The sequence below is a fragment of the Camelus ferus genome, chromosome 10 (assembly GCF_009834535.1).
Source record: "Camelus ferus isolate YT-003-E chromosome 10, BCGSAC_Cfer_1.0, whole genome shotgun sequence".
NCBI classification, from domain to species: domain Eukaryota; kingdom Metazoa; phylum Chordata; class Mammalia; order Artiodactyla; family Camelidae; genus Camelus; species Camelus ferus.
The window spans coordinates 47626293-47650624 of record NC_045705.1 but is presented as its reverse complement, the minus strand read 5'-3'; the positions used below and the strand labels follow the sequence as shown (position 1 = coordinate 47650624).

Below are 24332 nucleotides of genomic sequence, written 5' to 3'. Positions count from 1 at the left end.
TCCACGAGCTCCAGATCACTTGGGGAAACACCAGCACACTCACGTGGCCAACAAAGATGATGTGATCCTGCCCACATTGCCTTCGTTCATCAATGTCCTGGTTGCCCACTTCTCTCAGCAACACCAGTCTCCTTATAAAATACCCCAGGTCTGCCCCTACCTTAGGGCCTTATCACAGACTGTCCTCTCCCCCTGGGACATTTTATTCCCCCGGGTATCTGTGTGGTGCACACTCTCCTCTCCTTCACATCTCTGCTAGAGTATCACCTTCTCAATGAGCCCTCCCTGACCATGCTTTTAAACAAAGAATGGTCCCACAATGTGTCCCTTACTCATAGCTCTATTTTTGTCTTCTCTTGACAAATCTCCTTCTCTAAAATAGCTTATTTGTTTATTAAGCCTATTGGTATTGCTGCCTCTCTCCACCCCCGCAACCCACCCACACATACGTACACACACATACATACACAAATGTAAGTCCCTAAATACAGAGTTTTAATCTTTTTTATTCACTGATACATTTCAGTTACCTAGCGCTGTGCCTGGTACAGAGTGGGTACTTGCGATGGACTGGATTGTGGTCCTCAAAATTTGCGTTGAAGCTCTAATCCCCCATAAGATGGTATGTGGAGAAAGGGACTTTGAAAGGAACTTAGGTTTAGATGAGGTTATGATGGTGGGGTCCTCATTATAGGATTAACGTCCTTAAGAGAAAGGACCAAAGAGCATGCTTTCTCTGTCTCTCTGCCATAAGAGGACACATCAGGAAGGTGGCCATCTGAGAGCCAAGCAGAGAGTCTTCACCAGGAACTGAATTGACCTGGAACTTAGCTTCTAGAACTGGGAGAAATGGTATTTTGTTATAGCAGCCTGAGCAGACTAAGATAGTACTTAAAAAAAAAAAAAAAAAAAAAAAAAGCTTGTCAAAAGCATGAATGAATAAATGCAATCAAAGGGACAGCTCAAACCAAATACTGCTTTGACGTCAGCCTTTTCTCTTGCTTTCCCTTGCAGCTTGTGGAAAACCAGCATCTGACCAGTAATTCACGCAATACACATATATAGTAAACCTTTCTGGCTCGTTTAAGCTCAAGTAAATTCCTCTGCTCATTCAATTTTTTGTTGATTTAACAAATATTTATTTCCTTCCCATCATAGATATGCCTTCTAATCTGACTACCAATCTTATTCTGCTTTTGTTTCCTTTTATACACTTATTCCCTCTGATCAGAGCTTTGACTCATGCTGCTATGACTTGGGAAGAATAAATGTAGTTTCTTTGTGGACAAGCAGGATGACAGCTCCTGGGTCCAAAATCTGAAGAAGCCCATGTCTCCATCACCCAGGGAGGCCTGATGCCCACAGATAACTAACTCCATTGGCCCCTTCCAAGGCAGAGGGGAAAAAAACTCCCATGAAGATACCATCTTGTGAAGTTGAAGGGTCTCACAGGACAAATCTCAAACAAACAAAAGAATACTTGCTGTGCAAAACTTTTCATTTTCTGATTTTTCAGGCTTTTCATCTGTACAGCAGAGATAAGAAGTACCTACCCCATAGAGCTGTTGTAAGGATTAAATGAGATTGTCTATATGTGGACCAAGCACAGCATCTGCCTCTTTATAACCAAGATTAGTTGCTATTAGCTTTGGTCAGAAGGAGTCAGAATGGATGCTTACCTGGATGGACCTTGGTTTCATCAACTCAGGGCTCTGTCCACCTGTATCCTGGCACCACCTGCATCCAGAAGGAATATTTGCAACCCACACCCTGGGCCCAGAAGACCTGGCTTTTGATAATGAGCTCTACTGGGTCTCTGGACCTGAGTTTATACAGCTGCTATGCATGAAACCCTGAGCAATGTGAGCTGATAAATCTGAGCGAATTTGCCTCTTCTGTCCCTGTGTTCTGATCTCTGCTCATACACATTTGCTGAGAATTCCGTCTATATCTCCAGTGTTGTCTGATCCCTTAGCTAACCCTGAGAATGACAGAAGGGACCAGCCTGTAGGGCTTGGAACAAGTCACAAGTCATGCCATCACAGGCCTGGCATCCGCTCTTCTGAGAGGAACACTGGGCTGTACTCTTCCATCACCCTATCCAGTTATTTAAACCCCAAGGGGTGTTTGTTGTAGACTGAGTTCCCAAGAAAGTCGACTTTTTTTTTTAAACATTTTTTTTTTATTGAGTTATAGTCATTTTAGAATGTTGTGTCAAATTCCAGTGTAGAGCACAATTTTTCAGTTATACAGAACATACATATATTCATTGTCACATTTTTTTCGCTGTGAGCTACCACAACATCTTGTATATATTTCCCTGTGATATACAGTATAATCTTGTTCATCTATTCTGCGTATGCCTGTCAGTATCTACAGATTTCAAAATCCCAGTCTGTCCCTTCCCACCCCCTGCCCTCTTGACAACCACAAGTTTATATTCCACGTCTATGAGTCTGTTTCTGTTTTGTATTTATGTTCTTCTTTTTTTTTTAGATTCCACATATGAGTGATCTCATATGGTATTTTTATTTCTACTTCTGGCTTACTTCACTTAGAATGACATTCTCCAGGAACATCCATGTTGCTGGGAATGGCGTTGTCATTTTTTACTGCTGAATAGTATTCCATTGTATAAATATACACTTCTTCTTTATCCAGTCAGCTGTCGATGGACATTTAGGCTGTTTCCATGTCTTGGCTATTGTAAATAGTGCTGCTATGAACACTGGGGTGCAGGTGTCTTTTTGAAGTAGGGTTCCTTCTGGATATATGCCCAGGAGTGGGATTCCTGGGTTATAGGGTAAGTCTATTCCTAGTCTTTTGAGGACTCTCCATACTGTTTTCCACAGTGGCTGCACCAAACTGCAATCCCACCAGCTGTGTAGGAGGGTTCCCTTTTCTCCACAGCCTCTCCAGCATTTGTCATTTGTGGGCTTTTGAATGATGGCTATTCTGACCAGTGTGAGGTGATACTTCATTGCAGTTTTGATTTGCATTTCTCTGATAATTAGTGATATTGAGCATTTTTTTCATGTGCCTATTGATCATTTGTATTTCTTCCTTAGAGAATTGCTTGTTTAGGTCTTCTACCCATTTTTGGATCGGGTTCTTTGTGTTTTTCTTATTATGTCATATGAGCTGCTTATATATATTCTGGAGATCAAGCCTTTGTTGGTGCTATCATTTGTAAAAATTTTCTTCCATTCCATAGGTTGTTGTTTTGTTTTACTTATGGTTTCCTTTGCTGTGCAGAACCTTGTAAGTTTAATTAGGTCCCATTTGTTTATTCTTTTATTTCTATTGCTTGGGTATACTGCCCTAGGAGAGCATTTTTGAGATGTATATCAGATAATATTTTGCCTATATTTTCTTCTAGGAAGTTTATTGTACCTTGTCTTATGTTTAAGTCTTTGATACATTTTGAGTTTACTTTTGTGTATGGTGTAAGGGAGTGTTCTAGTTTCATTGTTTTACATGCTGCTGTCCAGTTTTCCCAACACCATTTGCTGAAGAGACTGTTTTTATTCCATTGTATGTTCTTGCCTCCTTTGTCAAAGATTAGTTGACCAAAAGTTTGTGGGTTCATTTCTGGGCTCTCTATTCTGTTCCATTGGTGCATATGTCTGTTTTTGTACCAATACCATGCTGTCTTAATTACTGTAGCTCTATAGTATTGTCTGAAGTCTGGGAGAATTTTTCCTCCAGCTTTTTTCTTCTTCTTCAGTAACACTTTGGCAATTCTAGGTCTTTTGTGGTTCCATATAAATTTTGTTATGATTTGTTCTAGTTCTGTGAAATACGTCCTGGGTAATTTGATAGGGATTGCATTAAATCTGTAGATTGCCTTGGGCATTGTGACCATTTTAACAATATTGATTCTTCCAATCTAAGAGCATGGGATGTCTTTCCATTTTTTTGTCTTCTTTTATTTCCTTCATCAATGGTTTATAGTTTTCCATGTATAAGTCTTTCAACTCCTTGGTTAGATTTATTCCTAGGTATTTTATTACTTTGGGTGCTATTTTAAAAGAGATTGTTTCTTTACTTTCTTTTTCTGTTGATTCATCGTTAGTTTAAAGAAATGCAACTGATTTTTGAACGTTAACTGCTACCTTGCTGAATTCTTTGATTATTTCTAGTAGTTTTTCTGTGGACTTTTTAGGGTTTTCTACATATAATATAATGTCATAGGCATATAGTGACACTTTTACCTCTTCTTTTCCAATTTGGATCCCTTTTTTTTCTCTCTCTTGCCTGATTGCTGTGGCTAGGACTTCCAAGACTATGTTGAATAGAAGTGGTGATAGTGGGCAGCCTTGTGTTGCCCCAGATTTTAGTGGGAAGCTTTTGAGTTTTTCACCGTTGAGTATTATGCTGGCTGTACGTTTGTCATATATAGCTTTTATTATGTTGAGATATGTTCCCTCTATACCCACTTTGGTGAGAGTTTTTATCATAAGTGGGTGTTGAATTTTATCAAATGCTTTTTCTGCATCTATTGAGATCATCATGTGGTTTTTGTCCTTTCTCCTGATGTGATATATTACATTGATTGATTTGTATATGTTGAACCACCCTTGTGTCCCTGGAATGAACCCCACTTGATCATGATGTATAATCTTTTTTATGTGCTGTTGGATTCTATTTGCTAATATTTTGGTAAGGATTTTTGCATCTATGTTCATCACTGATATTGGTATGTAATTCTCTGTTTTGGTGGTGTCTTTGCCTGGTTTTGGTATCAGGGTGATGGTGGCTTCATAGAATGAGTTTGGGAGTATTCCCTCCTTTTCAATCTTCTAGAAGAGTTTGAGAAGGATTGGTATGAGTTCTTCTTTGTATGTTTGGTAGAATTCCCCCGGTGAAGCCATCTGGTCCTAGACATTAATTTGTAGGGAGGTTTTTTTTGTTGCTAATTCTATTTCATTTCTAGTGATCAGTTTGTTCCAGTGGTCAGTTTCTTCTTGATTCAGTCTTGGTGGACTGTATGTTTCCAGAAACTTATCCATCTCCCCTAGGTTATCTATTTTGGTTCCATATAGTTTTTCATAATATTCTCATGATATTCTGTATTTCTATGTTATTTGTTGTAATTTCTTCATTTTCCTTTGTTATTTTGCTTATTTGTGCTCTCTCTTTTTTCTTCTTTGTGAGTTTGGCCAGAGGTTTGTTGATTTTATTTACTCTTTCAAAAAACCAGCTTTTGGTTTGATTGATTTTTTTCTATTGTTTTTTTTTAATCTCTATTTTATTCATTTCCTCCCTGATCTCTATTATTTCCTTCCTTCTGCTGACTTTTGAGGGTTTTTTTTTGTTTTGTTTTGTTTTGTTTTTTACTCTACTTTTCTTAATTCTTTTAGCTGGTGGGTTAGATTGTTTATTTTAGATTGTTCTTCTTTTTTGAGAAAGGCCTGTATCTCTATAAACTTCCCTCTTAGCACTGCCTTTGCTGCGTCCCATAAATTTTGTGTGGTTGTGTTTTCATTTTCATTTGTCTCAAGGCTATTTTTTCATTTCACCTTTGATTTCATCATTTACCCATTGGTCTTTTTAATAGCGTGTTTTTTAATCTCCATACTTTCCTTTTTTTCTCCTTTGTTTCTCTGTAGTTGATTTCTAGTTTCATGGCATTGTGGTCAGTAAAGATGCTTGAGATAATTTCTATCTTCTTAAAATTGCTGAGGCTTCTTTTGTGCCCAAGTACATGATCAATCCTAGAAAATGTTCCATGTGCACTTGAAAGAAAGTATAGCCTATTTTTGGGGAGTGTAATGCTCTGAAATTATCCACCAAATCTAATTTTTCTATGATGTCATTTAATTTCTCTGTTGCCTTATTTATTTTCTGTCTGGAAGATCTATCTAGTGATGTTAATGCAGTGTTAAAATCTCCGACAATGGTTGTATTCCCATCAATACCCCCCTTTATCTCTGTTAGTAATTGTTTTGTGTACTTAGGTGCTCCTATATTGGGTGCATATATATTAATGAGTGTAATATCCTCATCTTGTCTTACTCCTTTAATCATTATAAAATGTCCTTCTTTATCTTTCTTTATGGCCTTTGTTTTAAAGGCTATTTTGTCTGAAATCAGTACTGCTACACCTGCTTTTTTGGCTTTTCCATTTGCATGGAATATCCTTTTCCAGCCTTTCACTCTCAATCTACATGTGTCCATCTTCCTAAAGTAGGTCTCTTGTATGCAGCATATTGAAGGTTCTTGCTTTATTAGCCAGTCTGCCACTCTATGTCTTTTGATTGGAGCATTTCATCCATTAACATTTACAGTAATTAATGATGTGTGTTTATTGCCATTGAACTTATTTTTGCAGTTGATTTGGTATTTCCTCTTTGTTCCTTCTTCCTTTTGTGGTTTTGGTAATTTTTGTTTGTATTATCTTGAATTTTATTTAGTTTTTGTGACTCTCTTGTAAGTTTTTGGCTTGTGGTTACCCTTTTCTGTAAGTCTATTAACCCATTACTATAACTGTTTGTATTTAACAGATAGTAATATAATCTCAAACCCATCCTACCGAGAACAAAAATTTTAAAAAAGAAAAAAAAAACTCTATATTTTCTTGCTTCCCTCTCCCACTCTTAATGATTTAGATGTCTTCTTTTACAATTTTGTGTTTATTCTATTTGTAATTCGTGAGTTATCACCTATCCAGTTATGAGTTTCTCATTTCTGTAGCATCCTGCTCCTTTTCTATTTAGAGTAGACCTTTCAATGTTTCTTTTAGCATGGGTTTAGTGTTGCTAAACTCTTTTAGTTTTTGCTTGTCTGTGAAATTCTTTATCTCTCCTTCTATTCTAAAGGATAGCCTTGCTGGATAAAGTATCCTAGGCTGCATCTTTTTTTCATTCAGGACTTTGAATATATCTTGCCACTCCCTTCTGGCCTGTAATGTTTGTGTAGAGAAATCAGCTGAGAGCCTTATGGGGGTTCCCTTGTAACTCAGTCTTTGTTTTTTCTCTTGCTGCTTTTAGGATCATTTCTTTATCCTTGACTCTGGCCATCTTGATTATGATATGTCTTGGTGTGGGTCTGTTTGGATTCTTCCTGTTTGGGACTCTCTGAGCTTCCTGTACTTGGATATCTGATTCTGTCTTTAGGTTTGGGAAATTTTCAGTCATGATTTATTCAAATACCTTTCAATCCCCTTTGTTCTTTCTTCCCCTTCTGGAACCCTTATTATGCGTAGATTTTCAGTCTTTATATTATCCCATAGGTCCCTTATATTGTTTTCATTGGTTTTAATTAGTTTTTCTCTCAGCTGTTCTGATTGGGTACTTTCTGTTGTCCTGTCTTCTAGGTCACTTTTTCGTTCCTCTGCATTATCTAGTCTGCTTTGTACAGCCTGTAGATCAGCTCTCATCTCAGCAAATGTGTTTACCAATTCTACTTGGCTCTTCTTTATAGCTTCAATTTCATTTTTGACATATTTTATATCTCTAAACACTATCTCTTTTAGTTCCTTCAGTACTTTGATCACTCCTTTTTTGAAATCTTGATCTAGTAGACCATCAATGTCTATTTCATGGATCATTCATTCAGGGGATTTCTCTTGCTCTTTTAACTGGAGTGGTTCCTCTGCTTCTTCATCTTGCTCATATCTCTCTTTCCCATCACCCTATCCGGTTATTTAAACCCCATGGGATGTTTGTTGTAGACTGAGTTCCCAAGAAAGTCGACTTTGAGACACAGTCTAGCACACAGGATGTTCATTAAGGAGTGTCCTTGGGGTGAACACTTGGGAAAGGAGGGGAAGAAATCAGCAGAGGGAGAAGTCTGGCTGTGGTTCAGGCTCAGTGACAGCCTCAGGCAACCCCTTGGAGGCTATGGAGGTGGAACGGTCCTTCAGGGTTGTCCAGGGTGGGCTGAGATGACCAGGTCTTCACAGTCCAGCACTGATCAATCACTGAATGTGGGCTTAGTGGGAAGGGTGTGATCTTGGGCAAGGGGATGTCTACAGTTGAGGTAGATCCTGAAGGGACTAACAGCTGAAGGCCCATCTGCAAACAGCACTCTCAGTAGCTGAGGCAATGAGTTCTTCACTGAAGAGGGAACTGGGAGCCACATTACAATAGCAACCCAGGATGCTCTCTGGCCAACTCAGCTGCAGCATCAGTTTCCCATTCAGTGTACTAGTTACCCAAGCATATCATCTACCCTAGGTTATTTGGCCATGGTCCACCAACTTTCCAGTTCTCTCTGAACTTGAGAAACAGGACAGAATCACGGTGTCCCAGGTCCTTGCTGGTGTCATGCTCTGAAGGCAATGATCACTCAGACCTGAATGGTAATACCTTGGACTTTGGCTATAACTTGCTGCTTAGAAAGTATCACTCTGTCACTGGCTTGGGCCTCCTTTGACACTGATCACAGCTAGGATAAAGCTTAATTTCTATACCCATGGACTATGCACTGTGTCATCTCTCAGGTCACAAAGTCTTCCAAGGCCAAGTCAAATTCCACGAGCCTTGTCTCTGTTCAGTGGAGCTGAGTCTGGGTTCATACCATTCTCAACACTTTTACAAAATAATAATAATAATAACAACAACAACAACATCAACACCTCTCATCTTCATGATACTTTATAATTTACAAGTTTCTTTATCACCTATCTCTGTCTGTGAGCACTCCTGTAGGACAAGCATCACTCCACATTCCCTTATCCAGCTGAAGTTCAGGGTGACACAGTGACTGGCATAGCCCCACAAATGGAGCTGGAAGGGAACCCAGGGGTTTTGACTCCCATTCTCCACACCTTGCCAACTCCTGCTGCCACAATTGGCTCAGCTTTGTGTCCAATGTGCCCTCTCCTCTCCTTTTCTCTGCTCATTGCCGTGCTCAGTCTCCTATCCTCCAAGCCTAGCTGCAAGCAGAAGCTCTTCTGAAGGTGCTTGGGTTAAATCAAAGGACAGATTATTTTTAAAATTTAGCAGAGAAGTATGGATGGTGGGGATTTCAATGGTCTTTGCACTCAACAGAAAAGCCTATAGAGAGCCTGTTTAACTTGAAGGAAAGACTCCAAGGTTGTTATATTTTTGAAACTGAGCAGGAAGCCCCCTCCAGCAGATGACCAGGCGCCGCGGCCAGCAGTGTGATATGACAGGATGTGGAAGGGCTCTCCAGTAAGTCAGACTTGGGTGCAAATTCCATCCCCCTTCTTACTTAGACTTTGTGACTTCTCTGAATCTGTTTCCTCATCTGTTCAATGAGGTTAATATTACCTACCTCATAGAGCCTTGTATTTCTTCAGATAATGAATGCAAAGCACTGAGCCCAGTGCCTTGTTGCAACATTCACTTACTTCTCAGGAAATGGATGTTCTTCCTCTTCTTTCTTGAACTCTCCTCCTCCATCCCTGGCTGGGAGAGATGATGACAGTGAGACTAACTGGGAAAGAAGGAAGAAAAGCAAAGCATGCTAAGACCTTAGGTGGCAAAGAGCTTGGTGTCAGCCTGTAGGAGGAACAGAGAGATCAGGGTGGCTGTGTGTCATGGCAAGAAGGATGGTGGCCCAAACTGAGTTAGGCCACTGGGAAGGTGCTGGATCACACTAACATTTTGCCAGCCAGAAATTGTTTTTTATTCTAAATACAAGGAGAAGCCATTGGAGGGTTAATAAAAGGGGAATGATGTGATCTGATTCTCACTGTAATATTACTTGGGCTATTGATGCAAATGTTTACAAATCAAGCCTTCCCTCTGACTGTATTGGTTCTTTAAGGGAAGAAAAGAGGATTTGTATTAACTAGTTAGTTAGTTAGTTAGTTAGTGTTTTAGTTTCCTAGGCCTGCTGTCCTAGTCCATTTGAACTACTATGACAAAGTACCATAGACTGGGTGGCTTATAAACAACAGAAATTTATTTCTTACAGTACTCCTAGAGGCTGGGAAGTCCAAGATCAAGGTACCAGCAAATTTGCTGCCTGGTGAGACCTCAATTCGTGGTTGATAGACGGCTATCTTCTCACTGTGTCATCACATGGTGGAAGGGATGAGGGAGCTCTTTGGGGTATTTTTTAAAAGGGTACTAATCTCATTCATGAAGGCCCCAACCTCATGACCTAATCACCTCCCAAAGGCCCCACCTCCTAATACCATCACACAGGGGATTAGTTTCAACATATGAATTTTGGTGGGATAGAAACATTCAGTTTATAGCAGCTGCCATAACAAAATACCACAGTGTGGGTGGCTTAAACTACAGAAATTTACTTTCTCATAATTCTGGAGGCTGGAAGTCCAAGATCAAGGTATCAGCAGGTTTGGTTTCTTCTAAGGTCTTTCTCCTTGACAGTGGTCACTCTCTCACTGTGTCCTCACATAGTTGTCCATCTGTCTGTATGTTCATGTCCTAATTTCCTCTTTTTATGAGGATATCAGTCATATTGAATTAGGGCTTACCCTAACGACTTCATTTTAACTTAATTACTTCTTATCTCCAAGTTACCTCCAGCTACAATCTTATCTCCAACCACAATCACATTCTGAGGTCCTGAGGAGGGCACAACTCACATTTTGTGTACAAAGATGGAATTCATCATACATGATCTTTTTTTTTGGGGGGGGGGTGTTAACATAATATAACTTATATTAGTTAGCTGATCAATCATTTAGTAGACTGATAATAAAGCTAAAATAAACAATTTGTAATTCCTCTATATTGCACAACATAGTGTTGCATTCACATTAGGAATTCACTGTAGGATTGTTGAATAAACTCAGATGCTTGATATGGTCATGTAAACAAACATACAAAGGAAAAGCTCTTATTTTGGTCCATATACTTCCGTACTATGTATATAAATGACTGTGTCATGAGACCAAGGACAGACTTTCATCCATAGGAGTTCAGGCACCTAGGAAACCTAAAGCTTGGTCAAAACTTCATACCTGGTATAGAAGGCTCCTGTATGGTGTCTCTGACCCAGAGCTTGAGCTATGGCTTCAGAGGGGGATCCATCATCTCAGCAGTCAGCCCATTGCCTGCATGAAAAACAGGGCTAGCAAACTCAAGCTACTTGAAGTAAAGGATTGGGATCAGGGAATGTCTTTATTTCTCTAAAGTACCTCCAGCTAATTTCCTTCTTGGAAACATGGGGCCAGTATTATCAGATTTCCTAATTTTTCCATAAGACTCAGAAATTTGGATTCTAATGTGAAGTCTCCCAGACTTTAAAATCTAACAGCTAATCAATCTAAAAGCAAAATTAGAAAACAAATAAACAAAAACGATATACAGGCCAACAAAGAGTATCTGTAGCCCAGAATCTGCCATGGGCCACGATTTGGAGACCTCAGTTCAGGGGCACTACCAGACTATATGATGGCTCTGTGCAAATTAGAAAAAGCACCACTCTGAAGCAGATGCATCCCTGTAGGCGCACGGTCTGAGGAGAAAAGTAAGGCATAGATTTCAATCTTCACTCATCACTGCAGCTAGACCCTTTGTACAGTACACAAACTGCCTGACTATAGGCAATTACATGCCTCTCTTTTGACTATTATGTGGAACCTAGTTACCCTACAGTTCACATCCATTGGTCCAATTTCTAGTCAGTTACAAAACCCCACAGTGCCCTTGATTCTCCTTGTTTTATCTTTTTATCACCAATCACACTTAAAATTACTCATTCAATATTTGTCTTTCCAACTAGATTACAAGCTCCAGGAAGTCAGGAGATCTCCTGTTGCCTAGTCTACCCTCAGTGATAAGCACAGAATCTGATACCCAATAAAAATGTTTTTAGTAACAGAGGGGAAAAAATAATATAATGGAAAAGAATCTGAAAAGAAAAATATATATGCATGTGTATATATGTATGTTTTATATATATATGTGTGTATATGTATAAAACTGAATCACTTTACTGTACACTAACATTTTAAATCAACTACACTTCAATAAAAAATTTTAAAAAAACATAACCAGTCAGCTCCCTCTTTCAGATTTGAATGAATCATAGATGCGAAGGCAGTTATTACAGCTTCTGATCTTCTCTACATGAAATGCGTTCATGTCTTCCACCTACTCCTCATAAGGACTGGCTTCCAGATCTCTCACCGTGTTGGTGAATTTCCTCAGGATCCAGTTCAAGTCATCAGAAATATTTTGAAAATGTGATTTCAACACTTGAGCCTGTGACACTAGCAACCAAAGGAATAGGAACTTCAATTTACTCTACTAGTCACTTTGCATCTGATATTTTATTCAATCCACAAAACAGCCCTCATGATAGAAATCACGAGGAGAAACAAGGGCTTCTGGAAGTTAAGTAACTTGTCTAACCAAAGTCATATTGTTTGTAAGCAGAGGGACTGGGATTCAAACTTAAATTGTTCTGACTCCCCGAAGCCATGCTCTTTCTACTATGCCAGGCCTCTCTGTTCCATTAAATTATATTTAAACACTAAGTCAGGGGCTGTCTTGGGCCCAAATATCTCAAGCATGAATGAGCTGAGATTTTCCAGGCTGGAAGGGTCAGAATTGGTAGTCGGGTCCATGGAGAGCAATGCAGCAGGCCACTCCATCGAAAACCATGCATCAGACTCACAAAGGGAAAGATGCCTTGGGCCAGGACAGCTGAGAGGATGTTTATGGGAAGAAAACCTGGCGGAGATTAAATCCTGTGCATCCACAACACCCTTGATCCCAGACTGTTGTTTATGGCCAGAGCAGCAAAAAGCCAAACAGAAACATTTTTTTTTTCTTTTTCCTGGTAATAGCTTTTGGGATTTATTTTAGGACAAAGGAAAAAGGTTGCTGACCTGGGCCAATTGTCCCCACCTACCCCTGCCCTCTACTTCATCCTCCATAAAAGCAACATAACCGAAAAATCACAAATGGAAATGAGGGTAGATGAGTCCAGACTTCTCCACGTTTCACTTTCAGCCTAGTTTCCCGCTCTGGGTCTTCGGGAGTTGTCAGTGACTACGTGAAGTATTTGATTTGGGAGTGACTGTTGTCACTCTGTCTCTTTATGAAGGACATTTCAAGACAACTGGGGAAGAGGAGAGAGGCCAGAATTATTCTTATAGTCCAGTTATCTTTGAACAAGTCTCCAAAACCTCAGCTGGAAAAAAGTCAAAATAATGTTTGCCGCGCCAGCAAGCATATTTTCTGTTGTTTCCAATCCTATTTTTATCTTTAAAACATTTACAAAGAAGACAAGCACATTATAAAAATTGGAGAGAAGTTTTGCTGAAGCAATTTAAAAAACAGATAAAGTTTACTTCTAGTCCCATTTTCTTCACCCACACACTCTGTATTTGCGTGTGTTTCCTTCCCATCTTTTTTCTCTCCTGCATGTTACCAGGTTGCAGTCACAGTGCTTATATAATGTTGTTTAGGTCTACATATTTTCAGTTAACATTATATCATAAGCTTAAAAAATTAATCTCTATTATCATTGAGTGCTGCATAATATAGCTTAATTGTTCCTTGACTCCAGCATTTAAACTGTATTCTTATTAATGCACTAGATTGGTATTATTAATATAATAGATTGTGAGTATTAATTATTGTTTGAATTTAGTTTTAGTTCTCAAAAACCAAAGATATTTGACAAAAGAGCCCTTATTTTGTAGGGAATATGTAAATTACACAGAATACTGATTAAAGAATTAAATCCTGGATTCTTGGCATTAGAAGGAAATGTCAAAGTCATTTCATTCAAAATTCCAATTGATGATGGTCTCCTTTATGTTTGTGGTGAGCATATTCAGTCATGGGAAGCTCTCTCCTAAGAGAGGCAGCCAGTTCCGTCTTGAACAACTCTGATGTCTTTCTATCTATAACTTCCCCCGTGTGACAAGAAAATGTCTCCACCCCTTTCCATTAGTGGTAATCACGCTCCCCCATCCCAATTAAGGGAGCAATCCCAAAAGTCACTTAATTTGTATCTAATCATTCCATGAATATTTATTGAGGGCCTCCTCTGTGTCAAACCCTTTAATAGGCATTGGAGATAGAAGGAGAACACAATTTTTATTCTAGTGTAGACAGGTCTGGGAAGTAAAAGACATATAAAGTGGAGACCTAACCCAGACCGGAGGCATGAGGAAGGCAGACCAGAGAAAGTACCGCTGAAGCTGAGATGAGAAGACTGAGTTAGCCCATCAAAGAATATAGGACAGGGTTTTTGGCAGAGGAAAGGGTATGTGCAGAAGCCCGTAACAGTGACATTCGTCAGAGACGCAGACACTAGCCCCGTCAGAGGTGCGGGCAGCGTGGGGTCTTGCTCACACTCACCACGCTAAAGGTCTTCACTGGTGATTTTCCTTCTAGTTGAGAAGCACATACTATCCCAGGACTAAGGAGCGTCAGCGATTACCAAGATTACAACTTCCTTGAGTGTGGGCTGAGGAGTGTTAGCTCCTTGGGTGACAAAGGCTTGTACTGGCGGATGGTGGGGAGAGACTCTTACATTCAAAGATATTCTGAAAATACAAGGTTGAATGAAGAGAAACAGGTGTTTTCAGCACAGGATTTTTGGGGCCTTTCACAGGCACATCAGTGTTGTCATTTTCTAATGAGCATCATCACACATGAGGGTTCCAAACATGTTTTACTATGAAATCATTTAATATGAAGTACCTAATAGGACTAAGTTTCCCTGGAACCTTTTTTGGGAAATGCAGATACAGAGCAATCCTAGATTTTTATAGATGAGGAAATTGAGATCTGAAAAGAAAAGAAAAAACTTCCCCTAAATCACACAAAGAAATAGAACATTAACCAGGTTCTCTTGACTATTAGACCACTGCACCCTCCAATATATCTGAAAGTCTCACAATCACTAAGCTAATGTGATCATAAACTATATACTAGAAACCTGTAATGTCTCCATTGCATTGCCTGTGTTATATTATGCAGTGCCCACAACTGTCCTGAGAAGTTCTGGTTTGGCTGCAGAGAATTTTATTTGATACCCCCACCTACAGTTACACTTCTCCCTGCCGTGGAGACTTACCCATCTGATGGCTGTACCTAGGCTCTGTATCCTATCAGACCTTCCTTGATGGACCTGCCGTTCTGATGCCATTGCAAGACTGGTGGCAGAGGGCCCGGGTTCAGGAGCCTATCAAGTGAACTGGGACTTTAATGGTCAGCCGGTGTAATTCCTCAGCCAACCGAGGAACACTTATCCTCTATGCGAGCCTTTCCAGGAGTGAGGAGCGCTCCCCCTCAACCCATTCTGGGTCTGGATGGCTTCCAGAAAGAACAATTCTATGGGCCCATTACAGAAGTGTAGTCAGCAGCCAAGCACAGAGTTCCCCGTCAACCCTAGAAGACAGCGGCTGACGGTTACAGGCAAGTAGCATTCTTCTTCCCCAGCTGCACTGCAGGGATGATGACTGAAGCTGACGCTAGAGCTCGGTGTTGGCAGCCAGCATGTGTCACTTTTGACTTGAGTGGCAAAGAGTTTGAAGTTGATGTGTCCCAAGAGAAGCAGCTATGGATTTGGCTTTGATTGCTGTTAATTCTCTTAATGAGAAAATCTATAAAGAGAATGTGGAGGAAGAGAGATTTTTATTGTCTTTTCTTTTTTCAAATGACAACAAGAGACATAATAGGAAAAAGCTTTCTTGTGGGCGCTGGGCCTATTGGCCACAAGAACAGGCTGGCTGAGTCCCAGCTCCCCAGGAAGGCACTCGTGAGAAAACGAGGTGGTGAGGGAACAGTAAAACTTCTAGGAAAGGGCTTGTGCCTTCAGAAGGAAAACAAGAGCAGCTGAGGGAACAGAGAGCTCCTGATGAAATCAAGATTTGTGTGCAGCCTCGGCCCGGGGCCTTGGGACAAGGGAAAGGGGAGCCTTGCTGAGAGAATCTTCCCTGAGAAAACATGGGAGGCTTATAGACACCATAAATTTGCGCTGGGCCTTATTCTTAACCTAATCATCACACCATGCAGCATGGCAGTAGCCCTGGCAAGGGAAGGGCCAAGAAGTGAGAGGGAGGCATGTCCATCCATTTGTCTGTCTGTCAGCAGTTGGAACGGCCAAGCCTGCTTTGGGCCCTGACTTTGTGGGCAAAATTGTTTGCTTCTCTGGTGCTTGCGGATTCTCACCTCCCTGGCTGCCCTCAGGTCCCATCCCAGAACAAGGTCATGACCATAAATCAGCCCCCAGAGGCCCAGGAGAAAGCTTCCAGCCTCCAGGCCTGGCCTAGAGATGCTGGCCTTGTCGCAGGCCCAGCGTGGTGGGACATTTTGAGCCAAGGAAATCAAACTGCTGTCTAATGCATTCATGGACTGGTGGAATGTTAGGGCTGAAAGGCACCTCTAGGATAATTACTTTGCTTGACCAACTAACAGATGAGGAAACCGAAGTATGGGCAGAGGGAGTGGTTTGCTCAAGCACACACTGGTTTACGAGAGTCAGAACCAGGTGTTCTGGATCTCATGTCAGCTCCCTTTCCTGGACTCATGATGGAATAGGACCAGGTACAAAGAGAGCTATGCTGCCTTCTCACACATCCCAGGTCCACACATAGGCACAGGCTGACACACCATCAACTAGAACTTGTGGTAAGGAACATGACACAGAGCTGGCCTCTGCTTCAGGTAATCAGACCCCACCCCCCACATCAGGGGATGTCCTCAAAGCAGGATCATATGCAAAATGAGGTAACTATCAACATCATCATTGGATAGGTTTCTGGGTTCCCTGTATGCAATTTTCCTTAAGTATCCCTTTTACCGTGTGATCTTCTAGTCTAGAAGTCCTCGCCACTGCCCAGCATCTTAAGTCCCTGTATTGGTCTAGGTTCAGTCAAAATAATTTAGCCACTATGTCATTATGGGAATAAGGGGATTCATGTTGGAATTGGGACTTCAGTGTAGGAAGAGTTGAGGGAATGAAGATCTGGAAGGATCTGCCATCTGAGGATCAGAGAAACATTCACTAGAATGAATCCTGATGAACTGGAGTAGGGATGTTCTCCAGCCACTGCAACCAGGAAGGGATTGAGAGAGGTCTGAAGGCCTGCAGTGTCTGGCAACCACAACCTTCTGGAAGGAATCACCATTTCATTTCCATTTGCCAAATCTCATGCATCGTCTCATTGACAAGCTAACCCAGAACTCTACAGGGAAGGAGATTTGTCCTTAGAGGGATTTGGTGGTGATGCTGCCAAGACCGCAAAAAGTTCAAAAAGAAATTCTGAGGGGAGATTGGAGTATGTAGCATCTTGAGTGAAGAGATGGTTTCATGAGTGTGTATATGTCAAAAGTTAAATCAGCACACTTCAAATATGTGAAATTTATTTTATGCCAATTGTATCCTCCAGGAAAGCTGTTACTAAAGAAGAATTAATTTGCTTTCTGAATTTTATGAATTTATACAAGTTTAGCTTATTCATTGTAACACATGTGGAATTCTTTCTACCCCACCTCCTTTCTGCCTAGATCATGCTGTCCTGGGGACATACTGCCACTGCTCCAGTAAGTGGGATCCTGTGATACTTCGATCAAGTCCAGGTAAGAGTGACTATCCAAATTGTATATTTTTATTATTTATGTAATACATTTTAAGTGTCATTTAATGTGTTTCAGAGCAATGTAATGGATAAAAGATTTAGATGGTAAAAATATGGAAAGTCTTCATTTACCTTTATAAGCTTTCTCACCATAACTTACATTTTTCTTAATTCAACTTAATCTTGATTTTAATTCAGAATATCTGTATACACCTGTGAACCCACAAAAACAAAGCCTTCTAGCCTTTAATTGCTGTGAATATTATAGTCCTAACATTAGCCACGTGGAAACCCAGAAGTCGACAGAATTACAAACTGTTATGAAGAGCAGAAGAATAAAGATGATTTACTCCCCTTCTTTCTTAATCTACCAACCAGGAATATGGTGTTATTTTCTTAAGTGTTATTTCCTCTGCTAGCGGCTTTACAATGCTTCTATTATAGCCCCCATTTTTCTCATGAATCATATTTTATCACTCCCTAAGGAACTTTGCTTACCTTCTCTGATCGAGAGTCTGGAAAGGTTAGAAATCTTTTGAATCCAAATTGCTTAATTGGAGTATCAGAAGAAAAGTATTAGAAGTCACTCCCACTATCCTCAGTCTGTATTCCAAGGTATGAGTTACCATGGTATTGGGATGGAGTAGCATTGGAAGGAAATTAGGAAAGCTACTATACTAGATTGTGGGACCTCATCTATGAACTTTCTATGAATATTTCTTCCCTGGGATTGTCTTATAACCTGATACCCATTATACTTTGCTCCCATGATGTCAGCGAAAGCTTCACTCAAAACAATCTATTAAGGTTTAGAAAGATAGACCTGTATCTGTCTTCCTTATATCACTACAGGACCCAAAGAAGAAATAATGAAATGAGGGTGGGGAAGGGTCATGGTCATACTTGGCCTACAGAGGACAAAGTACATTTTGTGTGGTCACCACATTCCTGGGTTGGGATTCATCCATCCATTGACACTTATTAGGCCCCTGTTATGTCCATGGTACTTTCTTAGATACAGCACAAATGGCTAGAGATTCCTATAGCTCAGTAGTGGGGCCAAGATACTGCTTTGGGTGAGATTCCCTCAGAGCAGATCTTGTGTACTGATGAGAGGAACAGGGAAGTAAGACAGGAGGGAGAGAAAGACAAAGTCAGTGACTGAGCAGGTTACCACTGTAGATCTCAGCCAATCAGCCCAATTTCACCCCCTTGCCTTTGTGATTGTTCAAGGGTGGGCTTGACTTAAATCATCCAATATGGAACCCATATTGATTGCCAGTTGGGGAAGAGATTCTCTGGACATGGACTACGAGAGAATATAGACCTAGGAGTTGTTGGTAGACATTTCTTGACCATGGAGCTAACCCTAAGATGAAGTTGAACTTTGAAAGGTGGAACAAAGATGGAAAGAAACTGGTTCTTGTTGATGTCTTTGACTCCTACACTGAACCTGCCTCAGGACTTTCTCTTTACACAAGCCAAGGTACTCCCTATTGCTGAAGCCAGTTTGAGTTAGTTTTTCTGTTGCTTGCCACATAAAGAATCTTAACAGATATATTGATAGTGTATGCAAAGCATTTAGTGTAGGACCTGACATAAAATAAGTGAAACACAAATGGAACCTATAATTATACAGAAAGAAGTGACAGAGAATAAAATTCAGTCTTATACAAACCCCTTAAAACTGTGTGTTGCATTTGTATACACATCAGAATAGGAAGAGGGTGAATAAAGAAATGAAGAGGATAGTATATGATCAAAATTACCGGCACCTGCCCATCTCTGCCACCTAGCTTGAGAGAATGAAGACCTTCACCATGCCTCTAAGTCAATGAGAATGCATTGGACAGAACATCCGATGTCCATCACCCCAGCAGGTGTGATTAATCTTGATACCCAGGATGTGGAGGAAGTGCCTGCTCCCCTAATGCCCACTGCAAAGGCTCCCCTCATGAGTCTTCTTCCCTAGTTCCTGTTTAGCCTCTAGTTCCCTGCTGAGTCTGTAGGCTGACCTGAAATCCACACACTTGGCCTGGACACTAACAACTACATCAACCCATCCCCACGCAATCAGCTAGGCTGATCTTTCACATGCATGCACACCATTTTCCCAAGGCACAGGGTGGCTGAGGTTGAGGGAGACACTGTACTAAGAATTAGCTCTTCCGCATGATTATGGAATGATATCTGCTCTCCCTGAGTCCTCAGATTATTCTCATTTCCCTGAATTGTTGATTGTCAAGATGAGCAGTTTGGAAACAAGCATTCACCACACTTCCTGTCCCTGGAACTACCATTGACGGCCCCAGAGTAGAACAACTTGAAGTTTGAGGCACAGCTCACCTGGTCTACTCCATGAGTCAGAGGACTCACCACCAGAATCATTCCCCCGTCTCCCAAGGCATCCCCATCCGACTCCCAACGCCAGAGAAAGTCTCTCCCTTCTTTATATCAAAGGCCTGCTCTATTTCCCACTCCAGGACAGATTCACAATTGAAATTCCACAATCTTCTCCATTGCTTCTAATAGACAATTGGAAAAACAAAATAATCTGAGATGGTTGCAATTCCCCCCATGGTTTAAGAGGTACAGTCTTATACTGTGGTCACTTCATTACATAATTATGTATAAATGTGTCTGCTCCTCTCTCTGGAAAGAAGGACTTTGGAGGCAGGAATCATACTATATGTAATTCATGCCTATAGTCCTAGCTGCAGATTATATATCTGGTATATAGCAGAAAGTTAATAAACATTTGTTAAATAAGTAGAAAGCTAGATAGTGGAAGGAGACATGGATGGATAGGTGGGTGGATAGATGAATGAATGGATGAATGACAAATGGATAATAAATTAATAAGTCTGAAACCATCCCAGGAGCCAAAACAATGCTTTACAGGCCAAGCCCTTTGACTTAGAAGAGTAACAAACATCAGTATTTTCCACTAGAGCTTAAAAGACTTTCTCATAGAAAACCATCTATTGAACTTCCCCCCACAGATTGCAATGTACAGATTTTAATCTGATTGTATAAATGAGAAAACCAAAGTTCAGAGAAGCTGAAGATGTTGCCTAGGTTAAAGAACCAGCTAGCTACCGTTGCATCCCTGGCCTAAAATCAGGTCCTATGCTCCAGGGTCCAGGCGGTTTCCATCACTAAATCGCCTCTCATAAGAGAGAGTGGGAAACCTCTCATTTCTTGGAATGACATTAGACTTTTTATAGAAATAAATGTTTAGTGTGTAAATTAAGAATCTGATGGTGACATGAAAGATTTCCTGGTAAAATGAACATAAGAACAGTTATTGCAGAAGAAGTTACAGAAGAAATGCCCATTTGTACTTAATATGATTTTACTTTCTTTTCTGTTCTTTTTTTGTAAACCACCAACTTGCAACAATTAGATTGTCGTTTTAGGAAGCTTGGAGAAGGATGTTTTGAATTAACAACCAAATTGTCAGGTTTCTTTGTGGAGCGTTTTATTGTTGAGTACAGTTGGAAGGACTCCGTCCTGGGGGAGGTCCATTTGTCATTCACATCATGCTGCTGAACAGATGACTCAACCACAAAGCACTCCTCCTCATTCCTCCTCCCAGCTCTCAGAACTCCAGCCACGCTTCCTCAGGCCCCCAGGTCTGTGCACAGAGCTTCAGAGCTGAACGGGACCTCAGAGAACAGTGAGCATGGGCCTCGGTTTGCGTCGGAATCCCTCTTCAATTCCCCCAACGTGAGGTCACACGGACTCTGCTAGACCGCCTACCGTAACAGGGTCCAAGTGAAGTGATAGACCTTCAGATCTAAGCTCTTCCCTTGCACCTCACTAGCTCTGGGATCTCAGACAAGCGCTGTAACTTCCCTTTCAGTTCTCTCGTCATATAAAATTTCAGAAACAAGGTGAGGACTTCAGGATCAAGCCTTACACAGACCCTGGCTCATAGAAGGTGCTCAATAAATGAGAGTATTCCATATCTACCCCCATCATTGTTGGGGCCCTTAAAATGTTGTGGACTCCTGAGCATATATCCGCAGGAAGCTCTAATTAAAAAAGATACATGGACCCCAATTTTCATAGCAGCATTATATACAATAGCTAAGACAGAGAAGCAACCTAAATGTCCATCAACAGATAACTTGATAAAGAAGATGTGGTATATATATACAATGGGATACTACTCAGCCATAAAAAAAGAATAAAATAATGTCATTTGCAACAACATGGATGGACCTGGAGATCGTTATACTAAGTGAAATAAGCCAGAAAGAGACAGAAAAACACCATATGATATCACTTATGTGTGGAATCTAAAAAAAAAAAAAAAAAAAAGACACCAGGGAACTTATTTACAAAATAGAGACAGACTCACAGACATAGAGAACAACTTATGGTTACCAGGGAGGAAAGGGGGTGGGAAGGGATAAATTGGGAGTTTCAGATTTGCAGATACTAACTACTATATATAAAATAAATAAACAACAAGGCCTACTGCATAACACAGGGAACTATATTCAATACATTGTACTAGCTTATAGTGAAAGAGAATATGAAAAGAAATATACATATATATATATATATATATATATATATATATATATATATATATATATAACGAATCACTACGCTGTACACCAGAAATTAACACAACATTGCAAATTGACTATACATCAATAAAAAAAATGTTGTGGGAATATTTTCCTTTGTATCTTTCTAGTTTTCATTTCTCTGACCACGAAGAGCAAGTCTTCCACATATTCACCCTTCAGATATGAACAAGCAGCTCTCATTGCCCCTGTGCCATCTTTTCTTCCACACTAAACAGTTCTGAGCTCTTCAGCTCTTTCTCATGGCCTGGTTTGTCATCTCCTCTGTATCCTAGGGTCCCTGATCTGCATGTATCCTGCTTTGCCAGTGATCCTGGAACAGTGTCATAATTCCAATCAGCAAGCCAGCCTTGAGGGTGGTAAAGTTTGTCCATCACATCTCTCCATCATTTCTGCTCCCACCCCAATTTCCACCTTTTTGTGCCTTCATGTGCCCCTGACTCACCTACTCACTGAGGGTCCAGCATAACGAAGGCCACAATATTGAATTCAGTCGGGATGCAAGAGAAGATATTGAGAGGAAGGTGGGCCTCCTGATGTCCCCATGAGCAACCTCTTCCTGCATCTCCATCCAACCCTCCTCACCCTGTTTAACAGGGGAGGGCCCGTATCACCTCCCTTGCCTTCTGATGATGGTGGCAAGGATCATTTTACCTGTCCAAGGGCTTCTGAGTTCCCAGGACACATAAGAAAAATGTGTGGATTTTTCTACAATGCTTTTGATTCCTCACAAGCATCAGGAATTATTGCCGAGAGAAGCCAGCAGTTGGGGCATCAGCTAAAGTGGATCCCTTCCCATTCCCCTGCCAATTATTGACACATTAGTAAAGAGCTAAAGCAATGTTCAAAACCATAAATATGGGTCAAAGACTTTAATGTATAGCCAAAGCATCTGAATATATAAAGAGATTTGCGATAAACTGGGGGCAGATTTTTTGAGATTTCAGCAGCTCTTACTCTCATTTCTGATTTATTTATTGTTGGAAAATCAAAGATCTCAAATACTTTATGCTCAGTGAAGTCTCCAAGCCAGGCCTTAAAATGTGTAGACTTAAAAGACAGCTCAAGGGAGCTGATGTAATTTGTCATCAGCTTCAGTCTAAGAGGTTTGAAACCAGGCCTGGGCAAGCCAGGGCTGAGCAATCAGAGGCAGCCTGTTCCCAAGGATTCCCAGCTTGATCCAAATCTGAGTCACCGATGGTGAACAGAGAGGTAAATGGGCACAGAGGAAAACACTGAGCTGTTTGGGCACTGCCTTAGTTCCTGCTGCCTTCTTTCCTCCTAGAAACAAGGTGGAGAGGCTGGCATGGGTCTTCAAGCAGGCGCTCGGAAGGGAGCAGTTCAGAGACTCCTAGGCACAGATGATATCTTGCAAACTCAGGGGACTAAAAATCCAACCTTCCTTTAAAACCAATGGTCAGTGGCAAAAACACTTACTCTCTTAGATCATTTTGGGAGGTGAATACCACTCTGATTTAAAGACTGACTTTTGGAAGTGGTCTAATAGTACGTACTGTACTTTGAAACAGACTAAGCTGTGCTTTTGTCCTCAGGATGAAAGAAGGAAGTGCCTCTGCTGTTTCCTGCCTTTGGGCACAAGGTGAAGCCCAGAATGACAGGAGAGCGTATGGTGATCCATCACATAGAGTAAGCGGATGGCTTCAACACACAGTGGGATTTGTTAGGTTACTCCAAATTCATTGCACCCGAAGTACCCCCACTTCCTGTGCCAGGGTATCATATGGGAGTTGCCTTCCTTAAGTACCATTTTTTAAATCTTTTTTGTTTCATCTTCATTAGAGTTAAGGCATTATGTCATTCTAGAACAAGCTGAAAGATATCTCCTTTTTTTTTTTTTTTGGAAAATTACCAACAATTTATTTTCTAAATATTGATTATGTAAAATTCACACTTTCATGCAATAGTTAAACAATATCCAGAATGAAGTTTACCGTCCTTCAACCCTGTTCATTATCCTATGCTTCCTCTACCTTTTTTTATTTTTAAATTTTTTTCATTTTATTGTTTTTATTGAGGTACAATCAGTTACGATGTGTCCATTTCTGGTGTACAGCACAATGTCCCAGTCATGCATATATATACACATATTTGTTTTCATATTCTTTTTCATTAAAGGTTATTACAAGATATTGAATATAGCTCCCCGTGCTATACAGAAGAAAATTGTTTAAATCTATTTTTATATATAGTGGCTAACATTTGCAAATCTCAGACTCCCA

At 40.5% G+C, this 24332-nt stretch overlaps 1 long non-coding RNA gene across 1 annotated transcript in view; it reads left to right on the top strand.

Moving 5' to 3' along the window:
• Positions 1-24332, top strand: part of LOC116666434 — a 194408-nt gene that overhangs the window by 70250 nt on the left and 99826 nt on the right. Inside the window, exon 3 of the long non-coding RNA XR_004323281.1 lies at positions 17421-17492. This is a non-coding gene — a long non-coding RNA (uncharacterized LOC116666434). The remainder of the gene's footprint in view (positions 1-17420; positions 17493-24332) is intronic.